At 37.4% G+C, this 24,770-nt stretch overlaps 1 protein-coding gene and 1 long non-coding RNA gene across 3 annotated transcripts in view; one reads left to right on the top strand and one right to left on the bottom strand.

Moving 5' to 3' along the window:
• Positions 1–24,770, bottom strand: part of LOC139132010 (rho GTPase-activating protein 6-like) — a 148,702-nt gene that overhangs the window by 50,955 nt on the left and 72,977 nt on the right. The gene's annotated exons all lie outside the window — the stretch shown is intronic.
• LOC139132009 (uncharacterized) lies at positions 11,490–15,603 on the top strand. The gene is made up of 3 exons (XR_011552229.1): positions 11,490–13,324; positions 14,513–14,755; positions 15,411–15,603. It is a non-coding gene; the product is annotated as an uncharacterized lncRNA (long non-coding RNA).

Below are 24,770 nucleotides of genomic sequence, written 5' to 3' on the forward strand. Positions count from 1 at the left end.
AGTAAACCGGGAACTAGACTCTGTGCATCAGAGAACAGAACAGAAATGTGATATACCTTCTTTAAATGAGTACAGCAACACTGAAATAGTGTGAATACAAAACCTACTCTATTTGAAGGATTGTTTTGACCTTGAAAGGAAAATAAGTCTGACATTTACTTCTCTCCAGAGTGTAAAATCTCCACAGGAAATTCTCTTGATGCAAATGGAAAATTCAACAACCTTGGCAAATACATGTTCGATGACACAGCGGTGAGTGAAAGTTGCAGATGGGTATCACTCCCTTTGGCTCTGACATACAATTTTCATCTAGCTGCTTGACATTTGCCTACTCCTGTATCCAAGTAAACCTGTCTACTCCGATGAGGAAAGACAATCAGTTACAGAATGTCAGATGCCCTAGTGACATGCATATTGCCTGATTGTGGGCCAAATAGCACTTCCTGTCTTCGGGGCTTTATCAGAGACCCAGATGGACGTGTCCTCTTGACACACCAGACAGATGATTAGGAACAATTGCAGTGGGACTTGGATGAAGCTTCACATCAGTGTCCTGGGGCTTCTCAGGAGAAGATACCCGTATCAAGAAATTCTCCTGCTGTATCCAGGCAATTTGTGACTGTGCTAGTACGATCACCATGGTGTTATGTAGGTCATTTCCCCCACACTCATCATGACCTGAGTTCAATCAGTCTAGAACATTCCCAAGGTCACTGCCCTTGATGACCTCACAACCTTGAATTCAATTAGTCATGTTTGGAATGTTCTGGAAAGTTGATTAGTTGTGTAAGGGAGATAATTTTAGAACAGTAATAGCATGTCAATAAAAGGTTCTAGATTGTTCTTACATGCCTTTATAAAAGGGACGTGCACAGCTTCCAGTCAGACTTTTGGGATCGTGTCTCTTGTGTGTTACTAAACTCCAGCAGTAGTCATTCTCAAGACTTTTCAAGACCTTCACTGTCAACGCTGGATTTATACTGTGGTCTTTGTGCAGCTTCAAGCCTGCAAGCCAAAGGACTGTTCATTCATCCAACTGACTGTTACAACTCTGAGACTGGAGCTTTGCCGTCCCAGCTGAGATAAGTAGTCTGTACACTTTTAAAGCTTGTACTCTGTCCCTAACTTAGCAATTAGTTTTGTTTTCGTAATAATTTTGTTTAAACGGAAACTGCTGAGTTCACCCTTTGTTCGTTTCTCTGCACGTAACAAATTGGGGGCTCGTCCGGGATACGAATATTTTGAGCCGTTTGACAACATTTTGACAGCCTTTTCAAAACTACTGTATACTGTGAACTCAGCGAAATTAATCATGGCGGAATTTAAACCAGAGGAAATGGATGACCTTGATCAGGACACATTTGATTCCCTCAGAAAAGACGACCTCATTGCACTGGCCAATTTCCTTAAAGTAGAAGTCAAAAGATCTATGCGCAAGAGGGAAATACAGTACGTATTGCCAAACATCTAGTTGATTTAGGCCAATTTGAGGAATCCACCCTGAAAGATTATGAGCCCGAGTCTACCTCTGAACTCAGAAAATTAGAATTAGAAATGCAGACAAATTTGGAGATCAAGAAACTAGAATTACAAATGGAAAAAGAGAGACAGGCATTAGAAAAAGAAAAAATACAAATGCAATTAGAAATGGAAGAAAGACAGAGAGAGAAAGATAGGCAGGAAAGATTAGAAATGAAACGTTTAGAGCTTGGACAGTCAGGAAAATTCTTCCCTTCAGACAAGTTTGACATCACTAAGCATTTCAGGCTAGTTCCCCCTTTCCAAGAAAAGGATGTTGATAATATTCCTTCATTTTGAGAAAATTGCTCAGAGTCTGAATTGGCCTAAGGAGTCCTGGTCTATGCTTTTGCAGAGTGCTTTGGTGGGTAAAGCCAGAGAAATTTACATTCAGTTGTCAGTAGAGCAGGCTTCAAATTATGATTCTGTGAAGGAATTAATTCTCAAGGGTTATGAGTTGGTGCCTGAAGCGTACCGTCAGAAATTTAGGGATTGTGAGAAGGCGAAAGACCAAACTTATGTTGAATCCGCTCGAACAAAAGAACAACTGTTTGATCGCTGGTGTTCTTCTGAAAAGGTCAGTCAGAATTATGACAAATTACGACAACTTGTTTGATTGAGGAATTTAAAAGGTGCATCCGGAGTGACATCAAGACATTTATCAATGAACAAAAGGCAGATACATTAGAGGTTGCTGCACGTTTGGCCGATGATTATTCATTGACCCACAAATCTTCATTTCTCAGCAAACCATCCCAGTCCTTTCATACAGAAACAATGCAGGTAAATTTAACTCCTCCTTTTCATCCAAGAATTTTTCAAAGGACAGTAGAAAATCAAATGACAACAGTTCACAGAGTTCAAGTAACACTCCCACATCATCAGATCCCAAGTCTCAATCTCCTTCTGACAAACAGTTTGGTACACTTCTTGTAATTATTGTAAGAAAGACGGCCATTTAATGTCAGATTGTTTCAAATTGAAAAGAAAACGTGAAGGTCAAAGTGGTCAAAGTGGATCTAAGCCAACCGGCTTTATTTCTTCATCAACTCAATTAGAGTCTAATAATGTGTGTAACACATTGTCTGAGGTTAAACCCCTCTTATCCCCAATTAATGAGGTCAAGGTCAATTCTTCTCAAGATAGCATTATGGGTTTTTCGAACCATTTATTCACGATGGTTTTATATCACTTTCTAGTGATTTTTCTTCCGCTACCCCTGTCAAAATTTTAAGAGATACCGGGGCTTCCCAGTCTCTTTTGTTGGCAGATACCCTGCCGTTTTCTGAAAAGTCATTTTCAGGTTCTAAAGTTCTTATTAAGGGGGTAGATTGTAATGACTACATTCTGTTCCTCTCCATAATGTCTATTTGTCTTCGGACTTTGTTTCTGGACCTGTGCTTTAGGTATTAGGCCTTTTTTGCCTTTTGAAGGGATTCACCTTCTTTCACCTTCTCTGGAAACGACCTTGCTGGGGACAAGGTCATTACTAATCCACTTGTGACTGATAATCCTAGTTTAGATCAGGATCCAGAGCCAATTGAACAAGAGATACCCGATTTATTTCCTTCATGTGCCATTACTCGAGCCATGTCAAAGAAAACTTCTGAGAATCAAAATACTCTCAAAAATAATGTCACAGATGTTGACTTAAATGACACCTTTCTCAGTCAGGTGTTTGACACGGATCATTCCGTTATCCCTCGTGGATTTGAAACTTCCAGTAAAACTTCTGCTGACCAAAGTCAGACATTTTCTAGATCAAATCTCATTGCAGAACAACACAAAGACCCAGATATTTTGTCTTTGTTTGACAGGGTAGATGATGAAGGTAAAACTTCAGATAGCTCTGTTTCCTATTATACAAAATCTGGTATTCTCATGCGTAAATGGAGACCTCCAGATGTTTTGGTTGATGACGATTGGGCTATAAAACATCAAATTGTGGTTCCAAAGCCCTATCGTGCTGAAATATTGCGCCTGGCCCATGAAACCCCTGGGCTGGTCACTTAGGAGTCAGGAAAACTTATCATAAAATTCTCAGTCACTTTTATTGGCCTAATCTCAGGCAGGATGTAGCACATTTCTGTAAAACTTGTCACACATGTCAAATGGTAGGAAAGCCAAATCAGACCATTCCAAAGGCCCCTTTACAACCAATTCCTGCATTTCAAGAACCATTTAGTAGGATACTAATAGACTGTGTTGGGCCCCTACCAAAAACAAGATCAGGAAATGAGTATATGTTGACAATTATGGTACATCAACCCGGTTCCCAGAAGCCATACCACTGCGAAACATAAAGACAAAGACTATAGTGACAGCTTTAGTCAAATTTTTCACTTTATTTGGCCTCCCTAAATGTGTCCAGTCCGATCAAGGCTCCAACTTTATGTCTGGTATTTTTCAACAAGTAATGGATCAGCTAGGCATTAAACAGTATAGGTCCTCCGCCTATCATCCAGAAAGTCAGGGTGCTCTTGAGCGATTTCATCAAACTTTGAAAAACATGATTAGGACCTACTGTTTTGACACTGAGAAGCAGTGGGATGAAGGAATTCATTTTCTGCTCTTTGCTGTTAGAGAGTCAATTCAGGAGTCTCTTGGTTTTAGCCCATTTGAGCTTGTATTTGGACATACAGTCCGTGGCCCACTTAAGCTCGTTAAAGAGAAATTCCTATCAGACGATGATGATTGTCTGAATATTTTGCAATATGTGTCAGATTTTCGTACAAAACTCTCTAAAGCATGTGAATTAGCCAGAGAAAATCTTGAGTCATCTCAGCAGTCAATGAAAACCAAATATGATAAAAGCACCTCAAAACGGAAGTTTGAACCAGGTCAAAAAGTTCTTGTTCTACTTCCAATTCCTGGCAAACCACTCCATGCTCGTTACTTTGGGCCATACCTAATTGATAAGAAATTGAGTGATTTAAATTACATCATAATAACACCTGACAGGCGAAAACAAAAACAGCTATGTCACATAAATATGCTTAAGCCATATTTGGATAGGGATAATCCTACTATAACTCAGCCTGTCAGTGCAGTCAGTTCAAACCATTATGAAGATAGTGATACTGAAACTGACTTGAGTGAAAATACTCTAAACTCAAAGCTGGGCTCGGTCAAGCTTCAGAACTCAGAAATCCTGGAGAAGCTGGAGTCTACAAAGTTGGCACACCTCCAGCCAGAACAACAACAACAGGTGAAAGAACTGCTCCATGAATATAAACACCTGTTTCAAGATGTTCCAACGAGGACAAACGTCATCTATCACGACGTTGATGTTGGGGACAGTAAGCCTGTAAAACAGCATCCATACAGACTGAATCCAACAAAAGCGAAATATCTCCAGGAAGAAGTCAAATACCTGCTGGACAATGACTTTATTGAACCCAGTAAAAGTAACTGGAGTTCGCCGTGCATACTTGTTCCCAAATCAGACCACAGTTATCGTATGTGCACGGACTTTAGGAAGGTCAACACTTTAACAAAGACAGACACTTTCCCAATCCCGAGGATTGATGACTGCATCGACCGAGTGGGAAAAGCCAAGTATGTGACAAAATTGACCTACTGAAGGGATTTTGGCAAGTCCCTCTGACGGATCGTGCTCGTGAAATATCCGCCTTGTTACACCAGACGGATTGTTCCAGTACAAGGTGATGCCATTCGGAATGAAGAACTCTCCGGCAACGTTCCAACGGATGATCAACGACGTCATATCCGGGCTAGATGGGTGTGCAGCCTACGTTGACGACGTCGTCCTGTATAGTGACACCTGGGAGGAACACATCAAGCTCATGCGGAAGTTCTTTGAGAGACTGAGTAAAGCAATGTTGACTGTCAACCTTGCAAAATCTGAGTTTGGTTGGGCGAGGGTGACTTACCTCGGACATACTGTAGGACAGGGTGAGGTAAAACCTGTTGATGCCAAAATCAGTGCCATTTCAAGTTTTCCCATACCAAACTGCAAACGACAACTGATGCGCTTTCTCGGTATGGCTGGTTACTACAGAAAATTCTGTCCAAATTTCTCCACAATACTGAGCCTTTGACTAACTTACTTAAAAAGAAAGTAAAGTTTGTTTGGTCAGAGCAATGCCAACAGGCATTTGATACACTTAAAGCCATACTGCAAAGTGCTCCAGTGTTGTCTGCACCAGATTTCACTTTGCCATTCAAATTAGCTGTGGATGCTAGTGATACGGCTGCTGGTGCTGTTTTATTGCAAGAGGATAGTCATGGGGTAGATCATCCTGTTTGCTATTTTTCACGCAAATTTAACAAATCCCAGAGAAACTACTCTACAATTGAAAAAGAGTGTTTATCTTTGATATTAGCTTTACAGCATTTTGAAGTTTATGTTACTTCTTCAAATCAGCCAATAGTGGTTTATATTGATCACAACCCTCTTGTTTTTCTGCAGAAATTTAAAGGCAAAAATCAGAGATTGCTAAGATGGAGTTTAATGTTACAGGAGTTTAATCTTGATATTAGACATATCAAAGGCAGAGACAACTTAATTGCAGACTGTCTCTCCCGTATTTAGAGTTTATTGTTGTTCACTTTCAAGAAATTTTACTTTAGAGAAAAAAAAAATTTGAGTACTGAAATCTTTTTCAAGATTACATTTGCAAAAGAAAGATTTTTCTTTGAAAAATTTTCTTTTTTTTGAAGAGGGGGTGTGTTATGTAGGTCATTTCCCCCACACTCATCATGACCTGAGTTCAATCAGTCTAGAACATTCCCAAGGTCACTGCCCTTGATGACCTCACAACCTTGAATTCAATTAGTCATGTTTGGAATGTTCTGGAAAGTTGATTAGTTGTGTAAGGGAGATAATTTTAGAACAGTAATTAGCATGTCAATAAAAGGTTCTAGATTGTTCTTACATGCCTTTATAAAAGGGACGTGCACAGCTTCCAGTCAGACTTTTGGGATCGTGTCTCTTGTGTGTTACTAAACTCCAGCAGTAGTCATTCTCAAGACTTTTCAAGACCTTCACTGTCAACGCTGGATTTATACTGTGGTCTTTGTGCAGCTTCAAGCCTGCAAGCCAAAGGACTGTTCATTCATCCAACTGACTGTTACAACTCTGAGACTGGAGCCTTTGCCGTCCCAGCTGAGATAAGTAGTCTGTACACTTTTAAAGCTTGTACTCTGTCCCTAACTTAGCAATTAGTTTTGTTTTCGTAATAAATTTTGTTTAAACGGAAAATGCTGAGTTCACCCTTTTGTTCGTTTTCTCTGCACGTAACCATGGCAACAGGCATACATTGCCACCAAAATAAACGTTTTGTTAGATAACTGATTTGTCTAGGGCCTATAAATCGTTTTGATACCTAAAACTAGTAGTTTTGAGTACTGAAAGATGGGTAGATTCTAGACTAAGTGATACATACATGTACAGATGGGACATGTCATTTCAGGCCAGAGATGCATACGACAGCACACTGAAAGCAACTTTGGACTAAGAAAGTGATGCACAAAATAGTGATACCTACATGAAAGATTACCTACAAAAACTAACAGAGCCAAAATGAAAGCACATGACTACAAAATAAAACCAGAGAGCCCTGGGAAAAATTTGAGTAAAAATCCATTTATCATGATATTAAAAGTACATTCATGATATATTTAAGTATATAAGCCTCTTTAGAAGGAAAATGCACGTACATGACTGCCAAGAATTATTATATACAAAGTTTGAATTATGCAGTGATATTGGTCAAGTGGTAATGTCAGGAACACTGATATTGATTGGTTGACCCAGACCGATAGTAGAGGATTTGTTGGGATTGGGATTCTATCGGTTGTTGGTATTGGGATTCTACAGATAATGCAGAGAAAGGATGAAACAACTTTTTCAACTGATCCGATTACTTGGACATTAAATGATAGCTGACACCTGTGGAAAGGTTGCATTGACCAAAATAATTCTGTGAAATGCAGCAAAAGTAAAATGAAAGACAAGAAATGTTATGGTGCAGGACAGTACAGTCATATTCTAAGATATCTAACTCTTGAGTTGTTCTGAATCCTCATTTCCCTTAAGGCAAAATTCAAAATCAGGTTCAGAGATTCTGCTTCTGTATGGTATGGCAGCATAAGGTGTTACTATTGAACTATGCAGTGTGACATGAAAAATGACTTGTGTACCACAACCTGATTTTTTTTGACAAGGGCGCAATTTTTCTTTGAGGACATGTGAATAAGGGACTCTAGAAAACACTATGAAGTATTATCAACATGTACAACACCCAGGTTATCTCTTTGTAAAATACAGTACTTCAAATTTCTTGATATTTCAATTGATAAACAGGGTGTCTAGCACTTAAATGTGAAGAACAACATCAGACATACTTCACCAAATCAAAGAGACAACTTTTCTCAGCCTCGACAACCTGTGAGTGTCAAAGTGCCTCCTTTCCCATGATGCAACATTCAAGAAGGCTAATTTGTCATGACCGTTCAACAACAGTTCACACATGATATGGAACGGCTGTGTGTGATGCTTGATTGGGATGAAAGCCTTTTTGCAATCAACAACGACACTTCAGAATCCAATTCCGCATATCAAGCCTCTCAACGATTGCATGTACCAACACACACACTAACAGTGACTTCGATCCGACTAGCTTCTGAAAAAACCCAATTCAGTAATTGTGGCTGTAAGGAATGCCTGAGGATCTTGGCATCTTTGATTTCTACAAAGCAAGCAGTCTACAGAAAAAACCTTGTGTTAGATCAGAGGCCAGGGATTATGTATGTACCCCACACATGTCTTGGAAAATGGGACTGCATTTTGCAGTTACTCAACTGAAACCAGAAAATTTAATCGCTTGCCTTGATTTCCCTCTCACTGACTTAGGGCGATGACATTCATTTAGGAAATGAACAGACTCTGACTGTAATCCAGGTTGCCTCATCTCTCACTGACTTAGGGCGATGACATTCATTTAGGAAATGAACAGACTCTGACTGTAATCCAGGGTTGCCTCATCTTTTAACAGCTTCCGTATCTCTGAAGTAGCTTATGGCAGATTTTGTATCTCAAAAGGGTGGTTACTATTGAAAACTTACACACACGACCCAATAAATATACTTGTAGCTGCTTCACTTAATGAGCTACCATAGTAGATGTAGCTGTTGATAATTTTTTCACTAATAATTGTTTTGTATGTCAACTGCAAAGTCTTGTTCTACTTCCAAAAGTGTGTTGCAACATCAACACCTCCTATTCAATGCAGTCTACACATACAGTATAAAGGTTGAGTTGACAAGCTGAATACTGTGTATCTCAATATGCTTTGGGGAGTAAAACAAGAAACTGTTGTTGAAATTTAAAAACAAAAACAGTCAAAAAATCATCAAAAGTTGCAGCTACTATCCCTGTAAGGAAGAGGTAGAATAGAAAGCCACTGTGAATTCTAGCAATGGGATACTGTAACTGACCTGGGGCAATGAATGACTGGTATGTGAACTTGCAGACATAAGCTATCCGTAAACATTGCAAGTAAACAAATTACCTGGCAAAGGCAATTTACAAAAGCTATACATTATGCATTATTTCCACATGGGCAACAAATTTATTATTTTGAATGAAAAATAATTTGTAGCACATGTGCTCATTCAATTTGACACAGATATTTGCAAAGTTTCACAGGGTTATCCTTGTATTACCACTCTAACCATCATTCAATTTGACACAGATATTTGCAAAGTTTCACAGGGTTATCCTTGTATTACCACTCTAACCATCATTCAATTTGACACAGATATTTGCAAAGTTTCACAGGGTTATCCTTGTATTACCACTCTAACCATCATTCAATTTGACACAGATATTTGCAAAGTTTCACAGGGTTATCCTTGTATTACCACTCTAACCATCATTCAATTTGACACAGATATTTGCAAAGTTTCACAGGGTTATCCTTCTATTACCACTCTAACCATCATTCAATTTGACACAGATATTTGCAAAGTTTCACAGGGTTATCCTTCTATTACCACTCTAACCATCATTCAATTTGACACAGATATTTGCAAAGTTTCACAGGGTTATCCTTCTATTACCACTCTAACCATCATTCCTCTGTGTACTCCTCAAACCTTGCCTTTGAAAACAGTTTGGATAGTGCTGAAGATTGTTGCTGAAAAGGTATAGAACTTTCATTTTTAAGGGAAGGGGTTAATAAGTTGGGTTTTTACATAATTACAATGGAGATCAATGCCTGTGTAAGTACATCTGATGCACTGTCATTCAGTCCTACAAGTTCACAGGCTAGCCATAGATGGCTTGGGATATAAAAAATTTTAAACATCATTTCAAAAACCTGATTGGGTCTATTGCACCTATCAGGGTTACTTTTGTGGCGGAATGAATTGTGATGACAAATCACAACGACAATGATGAATCATGATGGTATGAGAAATGCATTATGACATGTAGCTAATAATTTTAACTATGCTTTCAAAGATATTCTTTTAAAATTCGTCTCAGAGACACAAAATTCTAGCAAGCTTTTTAGCTGCTCAGTATTTGGACATGTTGCCACGGAAATATTCTCATTTAGGTACAATTGATCTGACAACCAGGCAGCAGAATGATACAACTGAATGAGGAAGAAATTCCTCATTGAGTAGAATTTGAAAATGCTGAGCAACAATGCAATCACTCCTCATTATCTACAAACAGTTTTGCAAATCTATGCTTTTGTGTATTTGAGTGGTAACTCCAACCAGAGGGGCACCCACTTTGCTACACATAATGAGCACTGAAATTGGCAGAAATTTATGCAGCTCTAATTGGTCTCTTTCTTTTTGAATGGCAACACTGGAGCCTTGGGAAAAGGGATAGAGCAGCACCTGATCCGGGAAAGGAGGTGACTAATTAGTGAAACCAGGTGCCTTGTTGGTGACATCAGTAGCCTGTAGTCTTATCCGATATGCTCATAAATTAGGGTATTGAAAGGTTGGCGGTACAAAATTGGATGAACTCTTACAAATTAGGGTATTGAAAGATCTGTGGCACAAAATTGGATGAACTCTTATCATTGCAGAAACATCATTCTGACTATATAAATTACATGTGAAAAGTCGACTGTTATCTGTTATAATTCTCAGTAAATACAGAGCAAAACACTGGCCCCCAAACATCATGGAACATTTGAGGAGTATTGTATCAAAAAGTCTTGTATAGAGCTGAAACACTGACTTTTAAGCAGTTTTAATGATGCAATCAATAAAGCACTCATCATTACAGTGCAGTGTCCCCTCCCATCTCATCCAGGCTACACAGCAACTGACAGACCCTGCACACCAAAGAGAAATTACCACTTTTCAGCCTTTCAACTCCAGACTTGTCAGCTTCATTTGAATTCTCAAATTGGGGGCAGGGGGTTGAACCATATACATTGGTATGTGGGGATGACAGCTTGGTTAAAGCTCCATTAACTGTGAAATGATGTATTTTCCTGCATTTTTGTTGCCAGTAAAATACATTGCACAGTATTTTGTTCTAACGTACATCCAAAATCATGTTAGAATACTTAACATTCAACATGTCAACATGGCCTGCATATGTGTATAATGTGCAATTTTATTGTTGAACTTACATTATACATGTAGTTTGAAACCTAAATATTTTAGTCTGGACTACTGGTAGAATTCATTTGTCAACAGTAACATTGTATACAGAGAACAATGCATCGTGTTGGCAACATGTGTCTCGAAAGTGAAAGGCTCAAAATTTTTCCTCAAACTTTCCTTATTGAAACTTTTAGCCGTACTCTTACCAAATCACGAATAAAAATCAGGGGTCACTTTGCAAATTTTGGTATTAGAGAGACAAGTTATCTAAAATTCACTGATACCTATTTGAAATTCAAAATGGCCACCATCCCGGTGTTAACTCTATGGGGAAAAATAAAAATTTTTGATATTTGAATTAAACTAAGATTGTGAAACTATTTCTTACTCTAAGAGAGCTTTTAAATGAGGCCCCACAAGTGTTAGATCAGAAAAGAATTCTAACAGTTTGGGATTCCGAATGTCTGACCCCGAGGCGCATTCTACCTTAATATACATAGTACTTCAACACACACCAGGGAAAAGAATAAGACAAATTGAAAGTAAACTGCTTTTACAGTAAGGAAATACATTACCAGAAGTCACACTTTGATACACTGATGACAAATCAGTGGTCGATATTACCCTACCTATAACTGTGTGGCGTGATCAGTGGGGGAATTAGTCTGTCAAATTTCTATTTTTGACAAAGCTCATATAAAATCTTACAAGTCCAGTTGGTTTGAGTGGTCACAGCTTCAAACATCCATGTCTAATAGATACAAATTTTTCAAACATTTTTAAACCTACAATTCTATGAAATTATGCTTCAAAATGGACATTTTATCCCCACACCAGTACATTGTAATTTTGCAGGGATGTACTGTATCTGTAAATTGTTGGTACCTGGTGGAAGCTTTGCAAATATTGAATTTAGGCCTCTGTCACATCAGAGCCTTATATGCAATAGATAATTTGCCCACTGCATAAATTTGGGAGGCAGACATGCATTCACAACAATATTTACAGTTGTCTGACATCCTTGTAAGACAATCACGAAAACAGCTTCGTTGAAACAAGCTACTGATTCAAGCGTACTTTTATCAAATTATCCTTCTTCCCTATGTTGTATTCTGTGCATGCCATTCGATGCTTTCTGAAAATGAAATACTTTTACTGCCTGAAAGGCCAAATGATTAGATGGAAGAAGCTCTTGAAATGCACTCATATAGACATACATCATGCCTGGATTGCAATCAGAGCCATGCCAGTCAATGCTTATACTTGGCTTGTCATTACACGAATCTTTTGCATTTTTTTCAGGTATGGTTCTCGACTTTAGAATGAATTACTGGGTGCATAAATTATTATTTCACAACAACAAAGTGAAATTATTTCACATTTCTCATATTAATATGACTACTTTGATTCAATTGTGTGCTCTCAGTTGCTAATTTCCACAATTTCATAAAAAATATATTCTTCGAAAATGGTAAACAGAAATATGGGCCAGCAGAATTGTCATGGTGGTTGAACACACTGGTATTTATAAGCACATGAACATCAGCAACAGGCGAAGCTTATGAAACTTGTTACAAATCTTACAAGTTGTTCATTTCATATTAACCAAACCCTAACCCTAACCCTAATCATAACATGTAACATGTGGTGAGTGATGACTGAAAGTAATTCAGTCTTTCAAACTGATAAATATACAGTATTGATATTGGGCACAAAGCCAAAGGGAAGGTAGAGGTGTTACTTGAAGATATTATACTGGTGTGACTTTAAATTAATTTAACCCTTACATCGCAATGGTGTGGCCCAATCCCATTGATGTCAATGGTGATTGTGAACCTGCTTGCAGAAAACTAGGGTGAACAGGTTAAAATGAGAGGGGGGAGCATTCAAATGCATGGATGTCTGTACTTTATAGAAGTAATGATGTGAATGAAGGAAAAAGAGTAAAACTGACATACAACAAACAGAGAAAGAGAGAGAGAGAAAGAGAGAGAGAGAGAGAGAGAGAGAGAGAGGAGAGAGAGAGAGAGAGAGAGAGAGAGAGAGATAAAAGACAAAGATTGATCATCAATGAGACTGCATCTTTAATAGCTTCAGCTACTAAATCATTAATATTACAGAACCGTATTTCAGACCTGACGGGCAAAAGTGTTTCATCAATTACTTGAAGGAAGTACAGAAGACTGCGTGTCTGCAAATGCAGCAGGTGTGTAGTTCCAGGCTACAGTGACTATTTGTAGACGAGTCATCCATCATGGCAGGGTGATATTCAGATTATGAAGGTCTTGCAAACAACAATTAGCATCTACCCTCCCTGAATATCTACAACTTTGTCAGTTTTTCAAAGACAAAAATGAAAACATTAGAAGTTTCTTCCTTAAAAACAAAAAAATTAAACGATACATCTATTTATTATCTGTGCTATTGAACATTTCCAAATTACAATTACCAGTAGTTGTATTTTCCACTGAAATGTAAAAAATAAATAAAAATTCTATCACACCATACTTCTGCTTACTTGATATGACTTGTGATACTTTGGCAAACGCTGTCATGTCATCAACGACCGAAGAATGATCTTCAAAACATAATTTTACATGTAAATTTGTGTTCTGCGAGAGTTATTTCCTAGAGGGAGTGGGATGAGGAAAGGCACAGCAGGAAGGGATCAAATCCTGGTAGTTTTCATGAAATACTGAATATTTTACAATTAATATCTTTTCTATCAAAACAGTGCTTCAGGATGTTGTCAAGAAACATGGTAGCTAGTGGGGGGGGGGGCAATAAAGTACACATACATCAATTTATCATTTGACAGGTCAGCTTGACTTTTCTTGAAGCTGAGAAAAAGAAACTCTGCAGTGTCATGACGTTCAGACAGTACATGACCTGACTACAGTGGACGACAAAAAACACCAAAAATTCAAATTTGTAGAGTTGGAGATTTGTTACATCTGAGATAACATACTGTATACTGATAAAATCAAAGTGCCAGTACAAGCAGTTTTTTTTTAAACCTTACAGTATTCATACCAAGTAACATGCAAAATACTAGGATGTTGTTATGTTGTCATTGTGCTGCAGCAGAAGAATTCAAAAAGTTGCAAATATTTGAAGCTGGTGAAGACTAGACTTTGCATCCGCCTAGCAACAATGACACGCCTAATGTCGCATTATCACAATTTTTAATTGCTGTCAAGATTAATATGCATCTGGACTCTGAAAATTAATTTTTGAAAATTAATGATGCTCAAAAACTACTGGGAAGTTGGTATGTTAATTACTGGAAGTAATAGGTGTTTCTGCATGTGTTTGGGCTCAGAGCAGATTGGCACTTATTGTCATGGCACAAACATTGCAATGAAGTAACAGCTACTTTTTCCAAACCTTTCAGGTGCAACATTTTGTTACAACTACAACCACAGTGTTTTCAAAGACATGGTTGAAACATGGCACAAGAGAATGGAGATGAAAGCAACAGAGGTGTCAATCTCACCAAGAAATAGTAAAACCATTCATGATGTGGAAAAATTGGTAGAGCAACTCGCTGCTGAGAAGCTGCAAAATCAGTCCTGTTGTCATGGAAACCATTAGCGGTTGAATGCTCTAACAATTATGAATGACTCCAATCTGGCTGGTAAGCTTTCTGACATTTGTCATACCGTACATTCGCTGCAGACATTAGGGTACCTGCTCTGATAAATTGACAGTAACATAGTCGGTAATACATTCTCATTTGCTACCAATTTGTAGCTCACTAGAGACCCAAACACATCAATGCTACATAACATATTGATTAGCGTATGGACTGCAATCCAGATAATATTCGACACTGATCATAAATTCCTAGCTAATTACGATATTTTGTCCTCATTGCCAGCTGATATTCATCATTGAAGCGCATGGAAGAGGTACTTTCTTCAACTTGTGTCCATCAATATCCCAATTGGCCTCCTTTCAAACTATCCTAAATATGATTTAGGAATGCGTGTAAGAAAAACTGAGGAAATTCAACCAATCAAAGAGCAAGCTGAGTAATATGACAATCTACAAATGAGGTACCCGCACATAGCTGCAAACTGCCTGCAGCAAAACAAAATCGTCTCTCAAAATAATGCTTTGGAAAGACTTTGAGATGGCTACAAAATATTCCGAGTACAATATTGTTCAAGTCTGACCACACATTATAATGTATTTTAAGGTGATCATTTGAGAAGATCAGTGATATCAAAGGGACTTGAAATGATGACAAAATTGTGTTTTTGAAACTCTGAATTTTAATTTTTTTCCAGGTTAGCAAGAGAAGTGGAAAACAGAGACAGAGACAGAGACACACATATGATGATTACAGTTTCTAGGAATACTGCACTGCAATCAATGGGAAACTCACTTTTAAAGGTAGTATGTGCCTCGAAGTGAAAGACTTGAATTTTTGTTCAAACTTTACTGAATGAAACTTTCAACCATTCTTTTACCATAACAACAATAAAAATTGGGGGGTCACCATGGATAGTTTAGAACTAGCGAAACAAATACCCAATATTTTGCGATATTTGAAATTCAAAATGGCTGCCAATCCTGTGTTAACTCTATGGGGAAAATTAAATTTTGGATTTTTGAAAAACTAAGACGGTAAAAGTTTTCTTTCTCAAAGAACTTTAAAAAGAGCCCCACATGTGGTAGATCTGAAAAGAATTGTAGAAATTTGAGAGTCTGACTATCTGTCCCTGAGGCGCATTCTACCTTAAACAACTTTGCAATATGTATCCTATTGTAGATGTACATTTCACTGATGCATTAGGACAGCACTTAGTTCATTGTAACTATTGACACATGTTCATATGATCCCTGTAAATGTTACCTGTGTGAGAAATCAAAATAATTGCATGGTCTAGCAGGATTTCTTAAGATCCCAGCAGCACAGTACTAATAACTTATTAATGGAATTGTCAATGAAGCAGGCATATTCTCTGTTCAGTATCTGATGAGAGATTGAACGCTACAGTATGAAGAAACATGATCATTTGAAGATTAAAGGGATCAAATAGCTGTAATTTTTGATAATATTTGATTTTTTTTTCCTTTGAAACACACAAAGATTTTCCTCCTCCTGAGAGTATTGTACCAGGTATTAGCGTTGTCAACACCACACATTACGTACAGTATGCAATCCTATCATTGACAAATGAATTCCAATATAGGGACAACAGTTTAGTTGGTAATGATTATATTGAACATCCTGAAAAAGTTTATAAACCTAGGCTGTGTTGAATAAGTTGAATACTAGTTATATTGACATGAATTTCTGAGTACAGTAATTATCAGAACACATCAAAAGTTACAGCTAAATGGTGATACAAATTGATGTTCCATATTTTGCCTCACTGATGCGTCTTTGGCATTACAAGGTCGTCCTAGTAATTCACAAGCACAGACCTTTTGTTGATAAGTGAAAGCATAACCATGGTAACACATCTGTATGATTTTGAATATCTATCATTCAAAACAATGTCTTACTTTTAAACTGTGAGTTAAAAATGCTGCTTTAACTTATGGTTTATTGCCCTAAGAGTCAATAGCATTTTTGAGCGTACACTACAACATATAGCAGTGGCAATCCTTATTCGGTATCAGGTGAGCTGAAAAAACAAAATCTCTGTCAACTGTAAGGATTGGCAGAAAGAAGTGTCTGATCTTCATATACTGCTATACATTGTCGTAAAGTCACCTTTGAACTTTGGATATACCCATGAATTTTGAGATTAAACAAAGATATGAATAAAACGTTACGGAAGGGTATTCAGGGAGTGATATGGTTTGTTGTACAAAGAAAACCTTCATGCCCTATTTGGAACCAAGAATTTTTAACAGTGGACAAAGAACTTGTATTAAAATAATTTGTCATCGAATGAATCGAATTATGCCAATTCAGTTTTTGAACTTCAATCCAACAAATATTAGTCTTCTTAATAATTACGCTTGAACCCTGCAAACAATGACATTAACAGTACAATTTTAATGTACGTGAACACTGATAGCAAGAATGTAGACTAGTATTTGAAAATTCAAACTGAGTGGGGCTCCCTTTTTACGCCTTTTCGAACCTGCAATTTTTCAAAGAATTAAGGATTTTGGTTGTACAAAACTAATGCAGATGTCTTGTACTTCTTTATCTACCTCTTAAAAACTTTTTTATGTGAATGAAAGGTTAGCAACAGTAACAAAAAGCCATAACAGTAGATCACATTTAAATTAAATTTCCCTAGAGTTTTTCATTCCAAACTGTACACCTGTATATTCCTTGTCTTGTCCACAGTGTGTTTTTGACTGATGCGCACTTCGTATTTTCCTGACTGTCACATTTGACTGTATGCATATCCCCCCCCTTTGTCATGATACATGGACTTCTTTCTACTCTCCTTGTTTGACTTGTTCTTTAACATCCATATTCCACTGACATTGTTTGGAATATTTCTCATCCCAGGGTGGAGTCATCATAAATCTTTCCCCACAACGGGAGAGCCATGAAAATCCAGGGTGCCTCGTTTCCATAATGTAAAGATAATCATGAATTATCAGGCACACACGCTGCCACTGTGCTCACCTGAAATAATCCAACCCCTAGGGATGATGGGAAGGACAACAAAACAGCCACATCATCATCTCCAAACCCATCAATTGTCTATTTACTTGTAATTTTGTTCCAGAGTACAACATCATAAAAAATCACAAATAAATAATTTCACCGCAGCAAGAAGAAACAATTATGATTGTGGTTACAATGCCACAGGCTATACCATAAAGCTCATCCATTTTCTGAACTCAACTGTAATACAAAGGGAAAATGGACATGCATAACATTTTATGACTTTACACTGATTCAATTATAAAATTTTCATGAAGAGCTGAGGAAGTGATAAAACTGACAGCCTGGACATGTACATCTACGTAGGTGTCATTCTGAACAGGAAATCAGAAAACTATTTTTACAGTTGGATTTACCATAGTATTCTGAACAGTTGAATAATTGAAGGTGAGATTACCATAGTTACCATGAAATACACACTTGATATTCTCTTCCACTTCTAATTTGTCTTACTTTCAATTTTTTGATATAAACCGAAGTATAGAGTGTTCCTGATACACATTTCTTGTTTAAGCTTTGACATCACTTTTAGGCGAAATACTATGCCACAGTTAATCATATCTGAATCTCTGGAAAAAAAAAATTGCAAGTTGACAAGCAAGACTCTGTCACAACCTGCTGACGCCAGTGTGTTTACAGTGAAGCCATTGAGGTAAAATATGAGTCAGAATTATTGGAGGATGGCAATTGAGAGCTATTCCAACAGTGGCTGTCAGTGTAGCTGAAAATACATGTGGCTACATAGGCAGTGAGGAAATATCACAAAGTGAGCACAAAATGAATCAAAATTCTCTGTGCTTACTTTACAACATTTCTTGAGTTGCCATAAGTAAATTCTATAAACTTTGAGGAGCAAAAGTAGGATACAATATCTGCTTTAATTATAAACAGACTAATTCTATAATAATTGAAGTGCAAAATGTATGAGAATGCATTTGTAGGTGTTCTTGTAAACAACGTTTTCCACATAGCAAGGCAAATACTTGCAATGCTGATGAAAAATGTTTTCAAATTTCACAAACTGTAGAAAGATGAGCTGAGACAAGTGCTTATTCAGCAAATTTTCTCAATATAGGTACTGCAGGAATACGAAACACAGAGACACAATAAACAGTTGAGAATACAACACAAATGAAACAATGGTATCAGTAACCATAACATGTACACTGTCAAAACAACTGATAGGTTTACTCGTTACAACAGCCATCAGACTTTCCATTTGTTCGTCTAGCAAACACATGCAGAGGAGAACAGAAGTACATCTGCACAACAAACAAACTGTAAACAGGAATCATGAAGCCAGCAGTGGCATCTTCAGTGGCAGCTTGATTCAACTACCCTGCTGAGTGACCAGAGCTTTCACTGATTCAATAATTGATATGTAAATCAACCCAACAGCCAACTGACTATCAATTTATTTATAGCCTATCAAACACACCAATGATGTTCTAATCCATTTATCTACCTATCAAGGGGCCACTCATAATTTATTCATTTGTTTTTATTCCCCCTGAACTTTATCCAGGTTTCATTTTCTTTATCTTGATATATCTGAATTGTTCATTACATCTTTCAGTTCAGTCTTTCTTCTCTCTGTTACTCTGTGCTAGATTGGTCTTTGATTTATCTCTCTCCCACATCAAATATCTTATCTCTCTTTCATTACGCCAACATTATTAAACAGGGAACTGTCACTGACATAACTCAGTGACTACAACAAATTAAAAACACATAACCCTTCCAGGAGCATTTTATCAGCATCTTACATCGACACACAATCAGTTGATTTTCATTATTAATCCTCTGCGCACATGGACAATAAAAGTTGGCGCCTTGTGTTAGGATTTCTGTAGCCTGCATCAGTCACAGCCAAAGTTTTCTTCACACAACACAAATACAAGAAGGCACAACTTCTCCCTCATTAAACTTTATTGCCTCAAACGATGGCCACTCTCTCAGTGAATTCCTGCTTTCCGATCCAATATGCACGGGTGAGTAAACTTGTAGAACTTTTCAGCCATTCTTTGAGGACAAAGTCTCAAGCTGAGCAGAAGAATAGGGAAGTTACTCGGTAATTACCTGCGAAAACACTGCCTTTCTTCTGATGTGATGTAACATTGGAGGCAAATCGCTCCCCAGGGATGACCAGCCAACCATGACTTAACCTAATTGAATGTGGATTGTCCCATTTCCTCAAAGTTGAACTTGATGAAGAAAACATACGGCTCAACAGGCAATAAATGGCCATTCAGATGGCTGCAAAGCAACATTTCCGGACTTGAAACCAATTTCCCAAGAAAATCAAGAAAGAGTTGATTGAACTTCTTCTTCCAGTAATCTCTGTTGGTGTCTATTATACCACCATATATTGGTATGGCTTGTACTATTTTTTCAGTAGAGTGGAGGGACCTATACATTATGGGGGTGGGGGCGGTTGCGTGATTGGAAGTTCAAAGAAATATCAAAAGCTTTCAGTGAATGGAATTTGATCAGCTGTAAAAATCTTAGTGATGACCTAAATATGCCAAATGCTGTACAAAGAGTAAAATATTCCCCAGGGGAAGGTTTTCTAAATAATGAATGTCCTAGATAAATGTTTTCAAAGATGATCTAGTTTCTAAGAAGTCATTTTGTTAAAACGCAAGAAACTGTGTCTTCACCATCTTGGTTTTTTGCACCGTAAAATTTATTATAAAAGAAGTTTTAATTTCTAATATTTGTCTACAATATATTTCAGAGTTCTAAAATAAAACTGATTTATACACCGCAATCCATTTAGCTCCATAATTGTTTTTTCTAGTAACCCTTCGACCATCAGATTGGTACAGCCTTGTTGTATTTTTAATGGGATGGGTGAAACTAAAAACAAGAAAACGGGGTGAAAGGGTTCACATAAGAAAAGTGCTATCGTTACCCAGGTGATAAAAATGGTTAAAGCATAGACCCTGAAGTTAGGGTGTTTATGGTTAAAGGAAAATAGTCTTCACCTGTTTTATGCACAATACCAGTATGGTAAAAAATTCAAGACTTGGGGTGTTAATTATCCAAGCATGTCCTTGGAGTCAGACTTTTTCTTGGAGTCTTCCGTACCCTTTCTGGGAAGGACAAGGAAAGGCAGCTTACCGGGAATTAAAGCAGCACCACCTGTGACTTTTCATGTGTATAGGATGATGTTCGTTCTTTTAGTAAATTTTGTTTCTTGTGCTACTCTTAAATTTGTTGGAGTTTCCTGTTGGGCCTTGCACCTGATGTAGTCATGGACATACAGGTACATTGAACAATACTAATTGCTTATTGTACATAATGCATACTGTTGGTTAAAGCTGATATTTTGTATTTTAAAATAATTTTGAGAGAAGCGAATAAGAAAATGTATGTTTTCTGGAGCAACAAAATGAAAAAATGAAAAATTGCACAGCTCTTGTCCCTAAGTTCAACTATAAAATGTCCATATATTATGAAGCTAACACTCACAATGGACAATATGAGAGATCCACTCATTGTTAATATTTCCTGATCCTGTACTTAGATGTAAACAGATTACCCTCTTTGAAAATTCTGAATTAAATATTTTTATGTGTGAAATATATTCCCTACAACAAATCATAAGGTAAGATTTCAGTGTCACTTATTATCATGATTATAAATTTTGATTCTCGTAAATAACTACTTGAAGCCTCTCTCTGCAGAAGTTCTCATTTCCTTATGAGATCATACCTCTTTCACTGTTCAACAAAGTGCAACAATTTCACAGAGCTTAAAGTTTTCCAACAACAGTATGTATTATGAAAAATATGCCAGGTAAGTGTAAATTGCAGACACTGTTGTTTTCTTTCAGGCAGTGAGAATTACACAGCCCATAAATATTATCATGGAAAATCATCACTAATTTCATCAGAAATGAAAGGAACCACTGTGTCCACCAGATTTAGCTTCTGCTTTCTAGCAAGTCATGAACAGATGTAATTAGCGCTTGAAGCGATTCCTAATTCCCAGAAAAAAGCCCCACTTTTTTAATCTGATTAAACAAGTTTCTGAGTGAATGATCAAATGAAGTCTGCTGTGCAAACTGAATATTGGCTGAGTGGATGTCCTCATAATCGGCTCTTTCTTTTACAATATACAAAAAAAACTACTGAAACATGATTTCCAACTACAGGTCGATCAACCAACATCTAGAAATTCATAGTGTGCTTATAGAGCTTAGCCTTGAATACCATACCATAGGGAATACAAACAAAACAATGGGCTGCGTATACGCTATATAAAATATGTATGCCTTATAAGCCATAATATTTGAACAGTTTTTGACCAAGTGCTTTTCACATACATGTAAATTGAGTTTGCAAATGTGTTTTCTTTTCTCTTGAGTAAGACGGCAGACAGGCTGGAAACTAAGCTTCCAGAAGCAATAGAACGTTTCAGAAACTGCTAGAGTACTTAAGGAGGGTATTGGGACAGAGGTAAAGATTTTATGAGTCTATTTCATACAAGTATTTTATTTTCCTGAACTGACAAAGCTGAAATTGTGAGTTGCCCATACAAATAGCAGACAGCACTTGCCACATTAGAGATGCATTGAGACTGAAATCCCTGGAAACATAGAAAACATTAACCCCAAGACAAAACACATGCTGGCCATAAAGCAACTCTGGGTAAATTACAGTCTCAGAAAGCTAAAAACTGGTCACAAAGTATCTCAGACAATGAAAAGACAAAAACACATCACAAAAGTCTGAAAAAAAGAATGTTTTAAGTCATACTAGAGAATCCAGTCAACCTTTTCCCATTCCTATATTCATGTCCATCCGTTTCCAGCTCATCCATTTACTCAAGAAGGACAAGTCCACAAACTTTACATGTAAACAAATATTGTCTCATCACCCTCTTCAAAGGCATACTGCTTCATAACCCATTTTATAAACCCACTTTATAAACCCATACTGCTTCACCACCCACTTTTAAATGTAAACCCATACTGCATCATCACCCACTTTAAAGGTATACTGTCACCTGTTCCAATTTTGCCACAGTTACCATGGAAAGAGAAAATCTAACCAATCACTGATTTTAAGCAGGTGGCCGCTTTTAAAAACAGCACCGTCACATGCCATGGGCATTTTGAATACCAAGGAATGCCCCTTTGACCGTATATAGCATATTTAGATTACAGGTGACTGTATATTAATATTAATATTAATATTAATCTTTATTTAAACTCGATAACTCCATAGGTGAAACACCTCTTTTCGTGGAGGTCGAATAGACAAAAGAAAGTCATAAAACACTTTACAGCACAAACATGAAAACACAAAAAACACACAAGAACAAATAGATATAAAAAACTACGAAAAGGCATCAGACAAGTAAGTATTATACAAAAAGTTGTTACAAGATTTCTTAAAACTAGTCAGTGACTCAGAGTCCCTTATGGATTTGGGGAGATTGTTATATTCATCCACACCCGCAACTGACAAGGTGTTCTGATAGAGAAGTGTACGTGCCATGGGAACTTAAGGAGATTCTGATTGGAAGAACGAAGTGATCTAGAAGGGATGTAATTATTGAACAAACTGGTTATGTAGTCGGGGGAAAGATTGTGAGTTGCTCTGTAAATTTGGGCCATACGGTTACAACGGAGTTTCAAGTTAATAGGCAGCCAACGAAGCTGAGTATACATTTGAAAAGTGGAAAGAGGCGGAACAATGTCAAGAATAAGTCTCATTGCACGTCTCTGTAGACGCTCCAATGCATAGATATTGCTACTGGAAGTAAAGCTCCAAACATTAGAACAGTAATTGATGTGTGGTGAGATGAAACAATAATAAAATAGCTTGCGTGAGTGGAGAGGAAGAAATTTTTTGATGCGTGCCAAAAGAAACAAATTGGAATTGATTTTGCTTTCAATGGTTGAAATGTGTTCACACCAGTCCAGATTATTAGAAATAGTGACCCCAGCAACCTCTCTGATGAGACACGGTCAATAGTTTTACCAGACAAAGTGAGGTTGAAGTTTTCATTGTTAATGTGCCGTCTCTTCTGAGAGGATGTGATAATCATTGATTTTGTCTTACTGGGATTGATACAAAGTTTGTTAGTAAGACACCAATTTTCAACTATTTTTAGATCAGCATTCAGGTAAGTAGAAATGGTGTTTAAGGACTTGTGTGAAACATGAAGTGTTGTGTCGTCTGCAAAGGAAGTACAGGATGAATTTTCAAGGTGAAGGGGCAAATCGTTAACATAAATAATAAAGAGTAATGGCCCCAGTATGGAACCTTGCGGCACACCGACCCTGACATCAATAACATCTGAGTTTGTACGATTAAATTGCACAAATTGTTTACGTGTAAATAAGTATGATTTAAAAAAAGACAGGGTATGATCAGAACACCCGTAGGTTTTTAGTTTGGACAACAAGATTGTGTGGTCAACGAGATCAAACGCTTTGCTCAGGTCTAAAAATGCTGAGCCAACGATGTTTCCACAATCGATTTCTTTAGTCCATGAGTTGACCAGACCAACAAGAGTACTTTCACAAGAATGTTTGGCACGAAATCCAGATTGATTAGAAAAGAAGAGATTGTGTGTTTCCATGAAATTTACAAGGTGATTGTGAACATGGCGCTCGAGGAGTTTGGAAAGTACAGGAAGTACACTTATTGGTCTGTAGTTACCAGGTTCGTCTATTGGACCTTTTTTATGATTGGACTAACACGAGCCAATTTCCATAAAGATGGAAACTGACCTTTAACAATGCAGCAGTTAAATGCATACGTGAGAGAAGGTGCTATAGTGTTGGCTGCCAACTTTAAGAATTTGGGTGGTAGTAAGTCTGAACCGGGAGATTTCTTACAATTTAGACAATTGAGATGTGAGAGAATGAAATTAATAGACATGGGAGGAATATCGAAAATTGAAGGAGGAATCTTTTGTTACTGACGAAATCTGACAGTTTGTCAAGGTTGACTGGGCTACTGTTACATTTGGAAGACAGCTTATTGAT

The sequence above is a fragment of the Ptychodera flava genome, chromosome 4 (genome assembly GCF_041260155.1).
Source record: "Ptychodera flava strain L36383 chromosome 4, AS_Pfla_20210202, whole genome shotgun sequence".
Classification (NCBI taxonomy): Eukaryota; Metazoa; Hemichordata; class Enteropneusta; family Ptychoderidae; genus Ptychodera; species Ptychodera flava.